Genomic DNA, 14,832 nt, shown 5'->3' with positions numbered 1-14,832 from the left:
GCATGTCTCGGACTACTCGCAGGCCAAATATATTCCCATCATTGATGGTAGAATTTTAGTTTGGGAAGAATTCGCATCCGTAACACACTCGGCGAATCTCTCCGAATATAGGCGTGTGGTGGAAGAAACGGATGGCATGACCAGCATGTTTCCCCAGTCACACATGCAGAAACTTTTGAGCGTCGATGTCGCTCATCTGCGTGACCTGCTCGACTCGTTGAGCATCCACCACAGAGTAGCTAGGAGTTTGGATTTCCTAGGAGCCGTGTTAAAGGTAGTGGCAGGAACGCCAGACGCAGAGGATTTTGCAAAAAATCAAACTCAATGAATTTCAACTAATAAATGCAAACAATAGACAGATAAATATCAATAGTAAAGTACAAGAACAAATCAATAGTATTACTAACACTGTCAATCAACTTCTGAGGTCAGCCAAGGGAACCCAAATCGACACGGGGCATCTTTATGAGATGTTGTTATCCCGAAATAGAATGATTAATATGGAGCTGCAAAATTTATTACTAGCGATAGCTCTAGCCAAGGCCAACATTGTGAGCCCTACTATATTAGATCATGCAGACCTAGAAGATATATGGATAGAAGAGCCCACAAATACCCCCATCAAAGACTTATTGTCCGTTGCTTCCGTCAAAATATTACAATCCGCTAACCTTTTGCATTTTGTCATTAAATTTCCAATAATTAAATCATCATGTATTAAAATCACTGTTTTTCCCGTGTCCCATCATGACACGATGCTCAGACTGGAGGACAGAATAATAGCTGATTGCAATGGAGCGATTCACACGGTCGACAATTGCTCCACAACACCTGGAGCAACATTTTGCCAGCTGGCGTCAAGAAGGTCGTGCGCACAAGAGCTCCACGCTGGAGGCATAGCACACTGTGACATCCAGCACAGCGATCTACACCCAGTCACTCACGTGGATGAAGGCATCATAATCGTGAACGATCGTCCGGCACGTGTGAGTGTAGATAATGGCACTTACATCCATGTACGAGGCACGCATCTCATTACCTTTACTGAGAGTGCCATGGTTAATGAAACCCGATATGTCAACAATGACAGAGCCCAGAAGAGGGTCCCAGGAGTAGCCAGCTCGCCCTCCCTGAACATTACTATGGAGCACAACATCCTCAGTCTTCCGTACCTTCACCGCTTGAGTGAGCGTAATCTGGAACACATCAGGAGAGTCGGGGAGAATATCAACGACTATCATTTACATCAGATAGTACTGGTAGCAGGAGCAATATGCTGCGCGTTGATCTGCGTCGGTTTTACCTATCGGCGAGTCATCCAGGCCAGGAGAGCTACGGCCCAAATAGCGGATATGATCGCCCAAATAGGGTCGGCCGAGGGCGGCCTTAATCCTGAGGGGGGAGTAGTTAACTAAGTCAACCGGGCGACGGCAATGACCGACTGTCCGAGAGTTCGCTCCGGCCAAATTGCTGACACAGCGTCTGGCCGGAAGCCCGTGCATAGCCGGCAAGCACTACCCATTGGAGTGGCCGCTATGATTCTCTTTTCATGTTAGCTTTAAGTTCAGTTCATTTCAAAGTTTCAATAAAGACAGAGCCATCGCTCTCGTATATGAATTCCGGCACCGCCGATACACAGAAAATTACTTTTATTATTATTGGTTGTTGAGCCTTAAGGGCCAATGATAACGGAGGTAGTTCCTCCCTACGTAACATTCAACAAGTGAAAGAAGTCTGCTAGGCGCACCTGCCTGGAGCGCTTCACAACCCCTAAAGAAGGAAGGAAGAACACTAGGTCGACCGGCCTGGCTCACCCCCTCCCGCTGACGACATAACGAAAGTTACCAGCTATCTTCTAATTTGTATTTGTTTTTTTGTGTTGGGTGTTGGGGTGTTTTTGTTTGTTTTTTTTTTTTTTTTTTTTTTTTTTTTTTTTTTTTTTTTTTTTTTTTTTTTTTTTTTTTTTTTTTTTTTTTTTTTTTTTTTTTTTTTTTTTTTTGTTTTTTTTTTTTTTGTTTTTTTGTTTTTTTTTTTTTTTTTTGTTTTTTTTTTTTTTTTTTTTTTTTTTTTTTTTTTTTTTTTTTTTTTTTTTTTTTTTTTTTTTTTTTTTTTTTTTTTTTTTTTTTTTTTTTGTTTTTTTGCTTTCTCCCTCGTTTAATTTTTATTTTTGGTATATTTGGGGGGGGTGTTTTGGTTGGTTTGGGTTGGGGGGGGGGGGGCGGGGGGGGTGTAGTTGTGGTGCTCCTTCTCCCCCCCCCCCCCCTTTTCTCCTCTTTCCCACGTTCACGTGCTCGCGTGCGCGTGCGTATTTCGACTCTGCGTGAGACTGTACTTGCTTGCCTTTATTTTGTGTCGTGTGCGACGACATTTCTTCGTGGTTATTCTATTTCTCTCTCTATTTCTCTTGTTACGCTTAACCCCGTTGCAAAGAAAACGTGCGGGCTCCACTAACTAATCTCACTGATGGTTCTTTACGCCATGAAAGGTGGAATTATCCTGCCTAGTCCTGTCTGTAAGGATGCTAATCACGGGCCGGGATATAAACTTAAGTCAGCCCAGGGTCCTCTACAGAAATATTTATAAATACTGAGGCCGGCAGGAAAAGGGAGGCGAGATGTGTGTGTGAGGTGGGTTGTTGGGAGAGGGAGTTTTTTTTCCCGCGGGTGGCCGATTCCGTCACCCGGGAATCGGTTGTCCGGCCCCTTCAGCCGGGTGCCGGTGCCCAAACTACGAGGGAGGATATAGGCGGCCGATCCCGTCACCCGGGAATCGGTTGTCCGGCCCCGTCAACCGGGTGCCGGTGCCCACACTACGAGGGAGGATATAGGCGGCCGATCCCGTCACCCGGGAATCGGTTGTCCGGCCCGTCAGCCGGGTGCCGGTGCCCACACCACGAGGCAGGATATAGGCGGCCGATCCTGTCACCCGGGAATCGGTTGTCCGGCCCCGTCAGCCGGGTGCCGGAGCCCAAACAACGAGGAGGGTGGGAAAAGGATAAGAGAGAGACGGGAATGCGGTTCCGTCAGCCGGAGACCGCTTCCCCATCCGTTTGATGTGATCGTGCGCGTTGGTTGGCTCTGCCGGTGTAATGTTGGTTCTGCCGGTGTAATGTTGGCTCTGCCGGTGTTATGTTGGCTCTGCCGGTGTTATGTTGGCTCTGCCCGTGTAATGTTGGCTCTGCCGGTGTAATGTTGGCTCTTCCGGTTGTGATCGTGCTGTGAGCGCGATATGCCCAAGGCGTGGTGATGTTGCGGACGTGGTGTTTCGGGGCGATATTGCGGTCGTGATGTTGACTGGCGTGATGTTGCGGGCGTGATGTTGACTGGCGTGATGTTGCGGGTGCGATGTTGACTGGCGGTGAAGCCTAAGCTATGTATGTACAAGTGCCCTTCGTGGGGCTTAACTATTCCTTAAATTAACATAAATTCTAGCTTACGGACTACTCTTAACTAAATATCTCTTTATCAAGGGGCGGCGGGGCCGCGTGAGGGTTACCTCACAAAATATATATGGTCGAAAGTGTTTTATGAGCCATTGCTTGAGAATGACGTTATATCTCTAGAACTTTTTTTAAGTTCTTTTTGATGGAAGCCAGACATAGACATCTATGCATGGAAAATATTTTGCTTTACCTAGTTGAATTACAGTATCATCAATTCTAGGTAGTGGAAACAATAGCTTCTTATTAATTTGACAATTGTCAATTACTAATCGCCATTTTTTCTTTTCAGATTCCAGAAGAAACTTCTGTGGGACTAGTAAGAGTGGGCTATTATATGCTATAACTGATGGTTTGACTATTTTATTCTATTAATTTGTTGTACTTGGGCTTAAATTGCTATGAGGACTATTATAATTCTTTTTATATACGGGCTCAACATCCGTCATTCTAAGCTTTTGTTTGTACTATTTATTTGATGTTATTGATTTGGTTTCTAGTCCGAATATGTCTGTACGAGTATACCTAATATATAAATCTTTTATTCGATTTTTGAATAAAGGCGGAAAGTTTTTATTAATTTATTCATAACAAAGTTGTCTCTTTCTTCATTAGTTTCCTTTAATATTTTATAAACGTCTAAAGTTTCAATTTTTATTATATTTAAATAGACGATTTTATTGCTATTTGTTGTATTTAAAATTCGGATATAAGTATTTTCGTTGTGGGATATGGTATTTGCGATATAAACCCTTGATTAAATATAAGGATTTGATTTTTTATTGAGGGAATTTGAAATTCATGAACAACTTCCGAACGAGCTGGGGTACTGAAGCGTTATTTTCACAAGTATGAAGTATTTGCAATTTAATCGGATAATTTAAGTTGTTTGGGTGAATAATTGGTGAGTCGCCACTATGTTGTATGTCTATATGTTTTATATATTGTTTTATGAAATCTGTTTAGGTGAGGGGCCATTGTGCCGCCGCTCATCCACGCTGAAGAGCGCATCCACGCTGAAGAGCGCATCCGCGCTGAAGAGCGCATTCGCCCTCGCCCCTCTCTGCACAATCTTGCACTCTCGCTCTCTCGGGTCCAACTGCAGCGGTCGGCTGTCGGCGATCTTTTCTTTTCTCTTACGCTAAGCTAAGTTAAGCCAGTTTATTTGTATGAAGTGAATAAAGCTGACGGGTCACTCCTGGACTCCCCCGACTTCCGCCACCATCTTATCACCGATCAAGAGGCATCTTTTTGCGGCAACACCGCCCCACTACAACATTTTGGTCCTTCGAGCCGGATATTCTGGATATTCTGGACATTCTGGATATTCTGGATACTTTGGATATTCTGGATACCTTTTCTACCAGCAGTTCCCGGCAGTGTTCCGCTAAAAGATAAGTACGACTTTTTTTCCGTCTCCGTCTCTCTACCTGTCTTCAGCAGTGGTACGAACATTAAATTTCGTTTACGATGCTGCAAGATTTTGTTTTCCTTCCGTGTCAACTCCAAGTCCGAGTTTTCCGACACAACGGCAGTGTGAGATTTTCTACTCTTCTTCGTCTTCATATTCTGCCAATTTTTCCATCCGACTCCGTTTTGTGTGCAGCCATATTCCTCGTCGTTTTCGGCCTCCCCGTTATTTGCTATTCCGCTATTCGCTTTCCAACGGTCGAGGCATATGTGCATACATATAATATACACACATACAATCATACATTTTCTTTTTTTTGGTGCAATTAATCCGCGAAAAATTGACCAAGTGAACAGTGAAATTGTGTGGTGACAAAATTAAGGTATAATTAATATTGGCCAGCCGGTGTGATTTATTTCCAAAAATTCCTAAATTCATTCAACATTCCGCCGGTGGCGTAATATTTTTTTCCCAATCAGTGTTTTTTTTTACACCACACAGCTTTCTGTTCCTCCATTTATACAGTCCACAGTGCTGGAATCGAAGTACAGCTACTGTTACTCCGTATATTCGAGGTGTATTGCCCAGCTTCTGGAGAAAATTGCCTCCCAATCCACTCAGGCTTCAGTCAATGTCCACACGCCCGCGTCTACAGGCTGTCGTTTACCTCCAGTGGATACCGAGGTCTTTGCGGGTGATTACCTTCGGTGGCCCACCTTTAGAGACTTGTTTACGGCCATTTACATCCAAAACTCGCGGCTCACCCCGGTAGAGAAGTTGTTTCACTTGCTGTCCATTGTTGCTAAGGCTCCGCTTACCCATGAGGGGTTTGTCGCAGCGTGGCAAAGCCTCACAGACCGTTTTGAGAACCGGCGGCTGTTAGTCAATAGCCAGTTGAAGATCCTTTTCAACCTCCAGGCTATTTGTCAAGAGTCCGGGGTCGCGCTGAGGGAACTGCAAGCCACCATTCAGAGTTGTCTGACAGCCCTAGAAATGTCCGCCATCAATGTTGAGGCTTGGGATTGTCTCCTGGTCTTTATGATTTCCTCGAAGCTCCCCAAGGTCACACTTTATATGTGGGAGCAATCCGTACATAATAAGACCGAAATCCCGACATGGAAGGAATTCGATAACTTCCTGACAGAGCGCCATCGCACTCTGGAGGCCATCGACGACGTCAGGCCTAGTGGCTCCGGGCAATCTCCGCCAAGGTCGGGGCTTCCTACTGCCCCTGCACGGAGGCTCAATTCGTACGAGACTCGAGTGGCTCCGGGCCAAAAGGGATGTGATCTCTGTTCGAGGGAGAACCACCCTATCCGCTTATGTCCGCGTTTCCTACAAATGAACGTGGACGGGCGCTCCGACTACATTAAGAGGAAGCAGTTATGCTTGAACTGTTTTGCCCGAGGGCACCAGCAGCGAGACTGCACGAGCCGACACCACACCCTCCTGTGTCGATGTGTTAATAGCTGACATTCTTCCGTCCATTCTCCTCGGTAATACCAGGGCTAACATCTGCGGGTCGCTTCTCGGTCAGGAAACCATTTTTGGATGGGTGCTGACAGGCCCATTATCTCCAGCCAACCCTTGCAGCGTGTCCGTTTTTTCCACACACGTTGGCCGTAGCCTCGGTGACTCGCTGGATCAGCCCCTCACCAAATTTTGGGAGGTGGAGGATGTGCCCACACAGATCAATTCGGAATCGGATTCAGTTTGCGAGCACAATTTTGTCCAGACGACGAGAAGAGACGAGTGTGTCAAGCACGTTGTGACGCTCCCCTTACGCGACCCCGAGCAGAAGGGTTCCGAGCTATCGGCTTCGCGGTCCTTTGCTCTTGCTCAGCTCCTGCGTAATGAGCAGCGCCTGAAGAGGGATCCGCCCCATAAGGCCCGCTATTACTCGGTAATCCAGGAATACATCGACTTAGGCCACATCACCGAGGTCTCTCCCACGAGCAGTTCCGCTACCTACTATCTTCCACATCATGCCGTCTTCAAGCCCGGAAGCACGACCACCAAGGTGCGGGTAGTCTTCAATGCTTCGAGTCCGTTCGCAAACGAGACCAGTCTGAATGACATTCTGTACGCGGGCCCGGTCTTACAATCCGACCTGACGAGTCAACTCCTAAAGTGGCGATACTTTAGTTTTGTCTTCAACGCCGTCATCGAGAAGATGTACCGGAAAATTTGGGTAGACCCCAAGCATACTCCGCTCCAACTTATTTTGTTTCGAAATCCCGATGGGGAGATCCGCGACTACGAATTAAAAACGGTCACCTTCGGTGTCAATTGTGCCCCGTTCCTAGCGATCCGTGTCCTGCAACAGCTTGCTGACGACGACGTTCCAATGTCCCTGTCCATTGTGCTGTCTCGTAGCTCTGCCCGTAGTTCCAAATCGAACTTCACACCAATTCTGATAACGCTTTTTTGTTTCTTCATCATAGTTCCGCCAGTCATATTCAGTACGATGTCGCCACGTCCACGCAGCGCCCAGTCACTGGAGAGCAGATGTACCCGAGGTACACAGTCCTACCGATGCCGAGTCTGCAATGGGATCCATCCTTTGAAGAAATGTCGGCGCTTTCTACGTCTCAGCGCCGAGAAGCGGCTCCGGGCGGTTCTCGTGAACCGGTATTGCTCCAACTGCCTGGCTCACGAGCACTCCGACGGATCGTGCCGGCGTGGGGACTGCTGTAGAACGTGTGGTCAGGATCACCACTCGCTGCTGCACCTCGTAGAGAAGCCGAGGGCTCGGCGCCAGCCTCGTCAAGAGGAGTACCGTTCACGGAGCGCGGGAGACAGTACACGGAGTGTCTCAGCTGGCGCTCAGCCGTCGTCCGTCAACTCCCGGCGCGGTTCGGTTGCTTCTCGGCCGGACTCACAAGCCGGTCCACGGCCATCGACTTCCCGGCGCTCGTCGGCAGCTCCTCAGCATTCTTCCGCCACTGGCCGGCAAGCTTTAGGTGCTCCTCGGCCTTCGTCCGCCACTCATCGGGTGCCGTCCACCGCTCGTCCGCCCGCGTCATCCGCGCCTAGGCAACTTTCCGCCTCTCGTCAAGGGACCCCGCAGTACGCACCCGCTGCGCCCACCCTATCGTCGCTGCTGCAGCGGAACAGCGTCAACGTTCTGCCGACCGCGCTAGTGCGCATTGACACCGGGACCCGGATCTTCAACACGGGGGCCCTTATCGACCCGCGTACGCCCTCGAGCTGCATCGACGCATCGCTAGCGGCGTGCTTCCGTCTGCCCACTACAAGCGTGGGGGACGAACAAGTTTGTTCGGCCACCGTGGGTTCCAAAACGGATGATAGCGTTCGGCTGGAGGTCGTTTTCAAACTCGAGCCTCACGTGCGCGTTCGTACGCCGTCTCGAGAGCTTAGCGAGGCGGTGCGTGCCCACTTCCGAGGCGTGACATTGGCGGATGAGCGGTTCTATCTGCCAGCGACGATCTCCGTTGTCCTGGGCGCGGATAAATACCCGCGTATCGTGCAACCGGGCTTCCTGAAAATCCAGGGAGGGGTGCCGGTGGCCCAGAGCACCGTTTTTGGATGGGTGGTGTCCGGAGCCTGTCACCAACCGTAGCGACGAGGGAGCTGTTGCAACCCAAGTGATTGCAAGGGGGGCGGGATGTTTAGGTGAGGGGCCATTGTGCCGCCGCTCATCCACGCTGAGGAGCGCATCCACGCTGAAGAGCGCATCCGCGCTGAAGAGCGCATTCGCCCTCGCCCCTCTCTGCACAATCTTGCACTCTCGCTCTCTCGGGTCCAACTGCAGCGGTCGGCCGTCGGCGATCATCTTTTCTCTTACGATAAGCTAAGTTAAGCCAGTTTCTTTGTATGAAGTGAATAAAGCTGACGGGTCACTCCTGGACTCCCCCGACTTCCGCCACCATCTTATCACCGATCAAGAGGCATCTTTTTGCGGCAACACCGCCCCACTACAACAAAATCTATGCCTAGTATGCCATCATTAGGTGACGTTGCTCGCCCGATCTCGTGGAAATGCCTTCAGAACACTAGTCGCCGCTTGTTTAGCAATAACAAAGACAACAAGAGTGTGTGTCGGAGATAGTGTTTTATTCTGAAAGATGTACATCAGCTAACTAAACCTGAAATACAATTCTTTAGCTTACATACCGCAGTTTATCTTCCCTCTCTCTGTGATGGCGCAAATCGGTGTAAACCGGGACGCCAATTTTAAGCTCGTCATCACAATATTTAGTGTGACCGAATAACATAACCCTAGAAATCCGCAGTCAAATAATACTAACTTCTATCGGCGCTAAATTGTAACTTAACCAGTTCCGCTACATCCCCACCCCCGTGATGCAGCCGCATTCACCACGTCCAGGACAGCTAGCTTTTAAGCGGGACGCATTGTCGTCTTGGCTCGATCGTTAGTCCGCACCGCGGCTCGACGAGGTACTCCAACTCTTCCGGTGAAAACCTATTCCACAACGCCACGTTTCAACTCTGTTCGAGATATATCTGGATTACATATGAACACCAGATCTTTTGAACGAATGGGCTCGACGTACTTGCACCATCTCTCCTTGCGCACAAATGTTGGCACGTACTCATGCACCCATCGCTTCCCGAACCGATCCCGCATCATTCTTGCTATGCGCCACTGCTTCTTGGTAGCGCATCTTTCGGACTTGTGTCCGTCTTTGGTAAGGTCCGGAATATCGGGCACTCCCTTCAGCAAATCGTTGGGTGTCAGTGGAGCCTCCTGGTCCACAGTCACTGATAGATTAGTAAGCGGACGAGAGTTCACTATGCTCTTCGCCTCAATCAACAGATTCCCCAGTACGTGCTCCATGGGCGCGACCTCCTTCATCGTGTGCGCCAGCACCTTCTTTACGCACTGCACCACCCTAATCTGGGTTCGCTGGGCAATTAAAGATCCACTTGACTTCTTTGGACTACAGCTCGCCCTGGATCTGTGCAAGCTCAAACACATCTCTGAACATTTTGGCCTCCCAATTGGCTCCAACGAAGTTCTTAACGTTGTCGCTCCTTATCTTGACCACCGGTCCACGGTGGCTCATGAAGTTCCTCATGGCGATTAAACAGATAGCGGTCCAAAGTAATCCAGGCCGGTAAACTTAAATGGCAATCCGTTGGCCACCAGCGGGTCCTCTGACAGGGAACCCATCTCAGGCTGCTCTGGTCGTGCCCTCCCCCCCGATCCTTCCGCTGGCTCGCTTTACTCCATCCTCGTCGAAGTATGGGGACAAACCGTACAGTTGGCTGCCCTTGGCGGCCTTTTTTTGGCTGTTCTCAGCAAACGCTGAAATGCCGATTCCCTCAGTGAGAGATTGCCTTTTCAGTGCACGCTCTGCCGCAGCGCACTCTATCGACGACAGTCCGTGGTTCTCTCAATCACAACGTAGTCCACGGCATCGTCGAATAAATCAGAGCACCCATGCAGTGCTCCTTATCAACAGGTTGCAGCTCAAAAATCTCTGTAAAGATATAAAGCTCCCCGTGAATAGGGCAAACTTACATTTCATCTCCTATTAATCTGGCATCGGGGAAATCCAATCCCCTCTTGATCTCGGCCAGCTCTTTTCTGGTCCTCGTAGAAATGGTGGACCGCTTAGCCATCCGGAACCAATGCTCAGGTCGACGTCCTTGCGCGGCCTAGTTGCATCATCTGCCACGTTTTCGGCAGACGAAATCCATCTCAATTGGGGCCGCGCGAAGTCCACATCCCGCCTCATTTTCCGTTCGATATTAACGAGTCTCTTGAGTGCCATACTGAAGCTCTCTGTCAGTCTCACCTCGTCGTCTCTCCATAGCAGCCCAGTTCTTTATCTTCGGTCTACTCGCTTTGTCGTCTCCTTCAGGATACTCAGGGCCCGTGCGTCGCCGTCATCTGCGACTGAAGGCGGTGGCTACACTTTGCCAGCTGCAACTGACTGTGCCGGCTTCGCTCCGAAATTCTCGATCTCGAAGTAATCAGTGACCATCTTCTCTAGAAGATTATCCTATGGCACGGCTAGGAGATACTCCTCCAAATCCATAGCTTCTATTTCTAGATGCGCATGATCCAGTCCAATTAGGATCCTTGGCGTCGCGTTGTTGTACGGCTTCACAGGCAGGCGCGCATTCGCCTTCCCTGTCTTCACATTATCTCGACGCAGGCTCTGCATCCGAAGGTTCAAATTGGCCACTCCGTACGCATTCTTCAGCTCACTCAGCACTCCAAACATGAAAAACATAACCTCAACTCCCTGGCGGATTCGATCCGCGTCGTTGTAGAAGCGTTGTTTAATTCCTTGCAGTCCTTGATTTCATGCTGTCCCTCACATATAGGGCAACATCTGGGGCGGCCTGCAGGGGCGGGTGCTCTTTGATGCTGACGTACGTGACATGGCACACCAATTTGGCGAATTCGTAAAGCCAATCGCTCAGGTGTACCACTGTCGGATACGGCTCTATCGTAGCCGCGTGCTTCGCCCAGTCCAACCTCTTGCTCACCGGAAACTTGGCAATCAGCTCCTCCATTTGGGTTTGGTTCCCTAGTGTGGCGAACGGCACGATCCATGCGATGTTCGCCTCTCACTGTTGGTTCTCACTCGTACTCTGCCTTGCCGCTGCTCTCGAACATGGCAGCATTCCACTCAAACATGGCGGTGTATTCGCCGCACCGCTTCAACGCCGTGTGCCCCGATTCAAACATGATCCCTGGCGGCCTCTGCTTGTCCTTCACGTGGCCTTGCCTTCACCAGCTCCGATTCTAAATGTGCGATCCTTTCCATTGGGGCCGCCACTTCTACAGTCTCGGAGTCCGTAATCTGCCCCGTTGCATCTAGCTGTAGGTTACTTGCCGCTTTCCTGGCGGCTGTTCCTCTTTCCTTCGGAACCTGTGGCCGCTGCCGATCACCAGCCCCCCCTCGCAGAGCTGGCCTGCTTGCCAGTTGCTGTGGCTGTGGTGGTCGCAGTGGCGGGAACACCCGAGACATCCAGTCCGGGGCTCCGCCGGGGCGAGTACTTTGTGGGCATCATCTCGCAGAGTGCAAGTAAAACAAAATGACGCCGCTCGGCCGATCACGGGGAAATGCCTTCAGAACACTATTTAAAGTCGCCGCTTGGTTAGCGATAACAAGGACAACAAGAGTTTGTGTTAGAGATAGTGTTTTATTCTAAAATATATACATTAGTTAACTTAACCTAAAATACAATTCCTTAGCTTACATACCGCAGTTTCTCTTCCCTCTCTGTGTGATGTCGGAAATCGGTGTAAACCAGGCCGCCCCGAGCTCGTCATCACCCGATTTAGTGTGATCGAATAACATTACCCTAGAAATCCTCACACAAATAATACTGACTTCTAGCGACGCTAAGTTCAAACTTAACTATCGATAGACCTAATCCGTTCCGCGACACTAGGTATTGGGAAATTTTGATCAACTAAATAGAAGTTATGCAGATTTATATATTTACCTGTAATGAGTTCTATAAAAGCCAAACCTTTTGAAAAAATTGTACCTTCGCCAACTCCCGATATTTGGGTATAAGCTCTTTCATTTACGTTTTCAACAATATCTACATTTTATTTTAATATAGATATATCTACACCAGTATCAATCAACAGTTTATAGGATTTACCTGCTCATTCATTGTTAATTTTTAAAAATATGCTGAGGTTGAAGATGATGGTTTTTATTGTGCCATTTTTTGGCTCTAAACAGCTAAAGGGTTCTGTTGGTTTTCCGAATTACCTTGGGTTATTTTGACATTACCTCTATTTGCATTATTTTGATTTGTGTTGCAGTTTCGATTTGAATTGCCTCGGTTTCTCTAATAATAATTGGTTCTGTTGTAGTTGTTGTAATTTCTATTACGACTACGAAAGTTACCTCTATTACCGTCCGAGAGATCCACCACGATGTGGATAATTCCTGCTTCCGTACAACTATTTAAAAAATTGGATATGGCATCATTCATTGTGTTGATAAGTTTTACCTTATCAATCGTGCAATATTTAGTAATTGCTTCGACTGCATGCTGAGTGGAATAATCTAGTATTAGAATGTATATTATATTATATAATTCAGTCCATTCCATAATTTTTATCTATGAAGTTTTTTTTCAAATTTTTGTGATTCTGTAGAAGATTTTATTTCTTCCAATAATTTATTTTTATATATATATATATATATATATATAAATAATGTCACGAATTTAGATCTTATCGAGATCGTTTGCCCTGCTCAAATATTATTCCTTTAAACATTTATTGTGCAGCTAATATATTTTATAAACGAAATTTGCGCACATTATGACGACAATGATTATTAAAAGTATATGTACGCAATATATATCAATATTATTTGACTCTAATTTATTGATAACATCGAATGTTTTTATTTCTAGAGTCATTTATGTGGAATATATACTTTTAGGCCATATTTTTGATTATAATCATTATAATTCTCTTCTGGTAAATCATATTTGAATAGCAAAAATTTTAGTTTTATAATTAAGATTTAATTTTATATAAATTTCTATATATTTTTTTGATAACATAGTTTCCTAGTTTTTGTATGGTCTTCAGTACACACGGTAATCGGGTAACTTTAATGTCGCTGAATGACAATGACAATAGTTTTTTTTATAATAATAAAAAAATATGTATCACAGGGTAATCGAAAAAAATATGCAACTCAGTGCAAACTAGAAAAATTATGCGCCCTTGGTAGCGCTATCGGCTCACTTATCCTTGATCTGACTTGGGTGGTCAGACGGGGACGGTGCTGGCTGCACAGGTGTACTCGCAATGTGGGGTGAAAAGTGGTCCCTTGCAGTCGTTCGGGCAGGTCTTCTTCATCTTTGGAATCTCCCTCGGCATGAGAGGAGATCGTATTAATCTTTATTACAGGATAGGTGATGTGTGCGTGCCTATTTCTTTATTTTGCCGATTTTGCAAAATTGTTTTTGTGTACTCAGCTTCGGCATGTAATTTTACCGAGTTATTCCAATGTAATAAACTTTTATTAAGTTCTTTTAATAATTCAGCCTTTCTGGCTTTTATATATATATATATACCACTTGTTGCACACATCTCACTCTACTCATTGAGGGTATTCGAGTTGTTGTTAGATGGGGAATCCGTATCCCATTTTCCAGATTTCCAGTTGCTGCTCTATGGTCTTGACCGCAGTGAACAGCTGGTTCTCCAGAAGATTCACTATGTCTTAGATGTTCTGTTCTGCTCCTCGCTTGTTTTCTTTACTGTCTCTCCTTGTTTGTGTTTCTATTATTTCACTGATTTTTCAGATTTTAAGTTTATCCAGGTCCAGGGTCCAGGATCCTTTTTAAAGTGTCACGGTCGCCATTTAATGCTCCGCCTTGTTATTTATAATAATCCTCATAATGAAAAAGATTCCTTATTTATTGTTAACTTTATTTATTTATACAGAACGACCTGCTCTGTTTCATGGTCATATCTCGAATGTACATTTATTCTTAAATATTTAGTTGGCTTAGCTTAGACTGCTGGCAGCGCAACGGCCAATGCTTATGTATCTAAGTATATATGGATAGGTTTCGCTGGCAGAGCAACGGTCACGGCTTATGCATAAATGTATATATAAAGAGACCGGTAAAGAGCCGATCTGGAAGAGCGGAGATATATAGGTCACATAGTGACATAGCCGGTGCGCATGTTAAATGTGTCGATTAAGCACTATTCAGTCCCATTTCACTCAACCACGATCATATTACCGGGCACTTCAAAACTACTTGGGTCTTTGATTTATTTATGCACATTGTGGCCAAGTGCTACTATGTGTGTGTAATAATATTAATGAATTACACTGAGTACAGTTTGCATGTGCGATATATGAGCATACTACACTGTAAAGATTATACTTACTGAATTTCAACTTTCTAGCTCTAATAGTTCCTGAGATTTCAGAGATTTCAGTTTTTCGTGATTTGTGGGCGTTAGAGTGGGCGTGATAATAATAAT

Source organism: Drosophila eugracilis, unplaced genomic scaffold (assembly GCF_018153835.1).
Source record: "Drosophila eugracilis isolate 14026-0451.02 unplaced genomic scaffold, ASM1815383v1 contig_2035, whole genome shotgun sequence".
In the NCBI taxonomy this organism is placed as follows: Eukaryota; Metazoa; Arthropoda; class Insecta; order Diptera; family Drosophilidae; genus Drosophila; species Drosophila eugracilis.
This window is presented reverse-complemented; position numbering follows the sequence as displayed.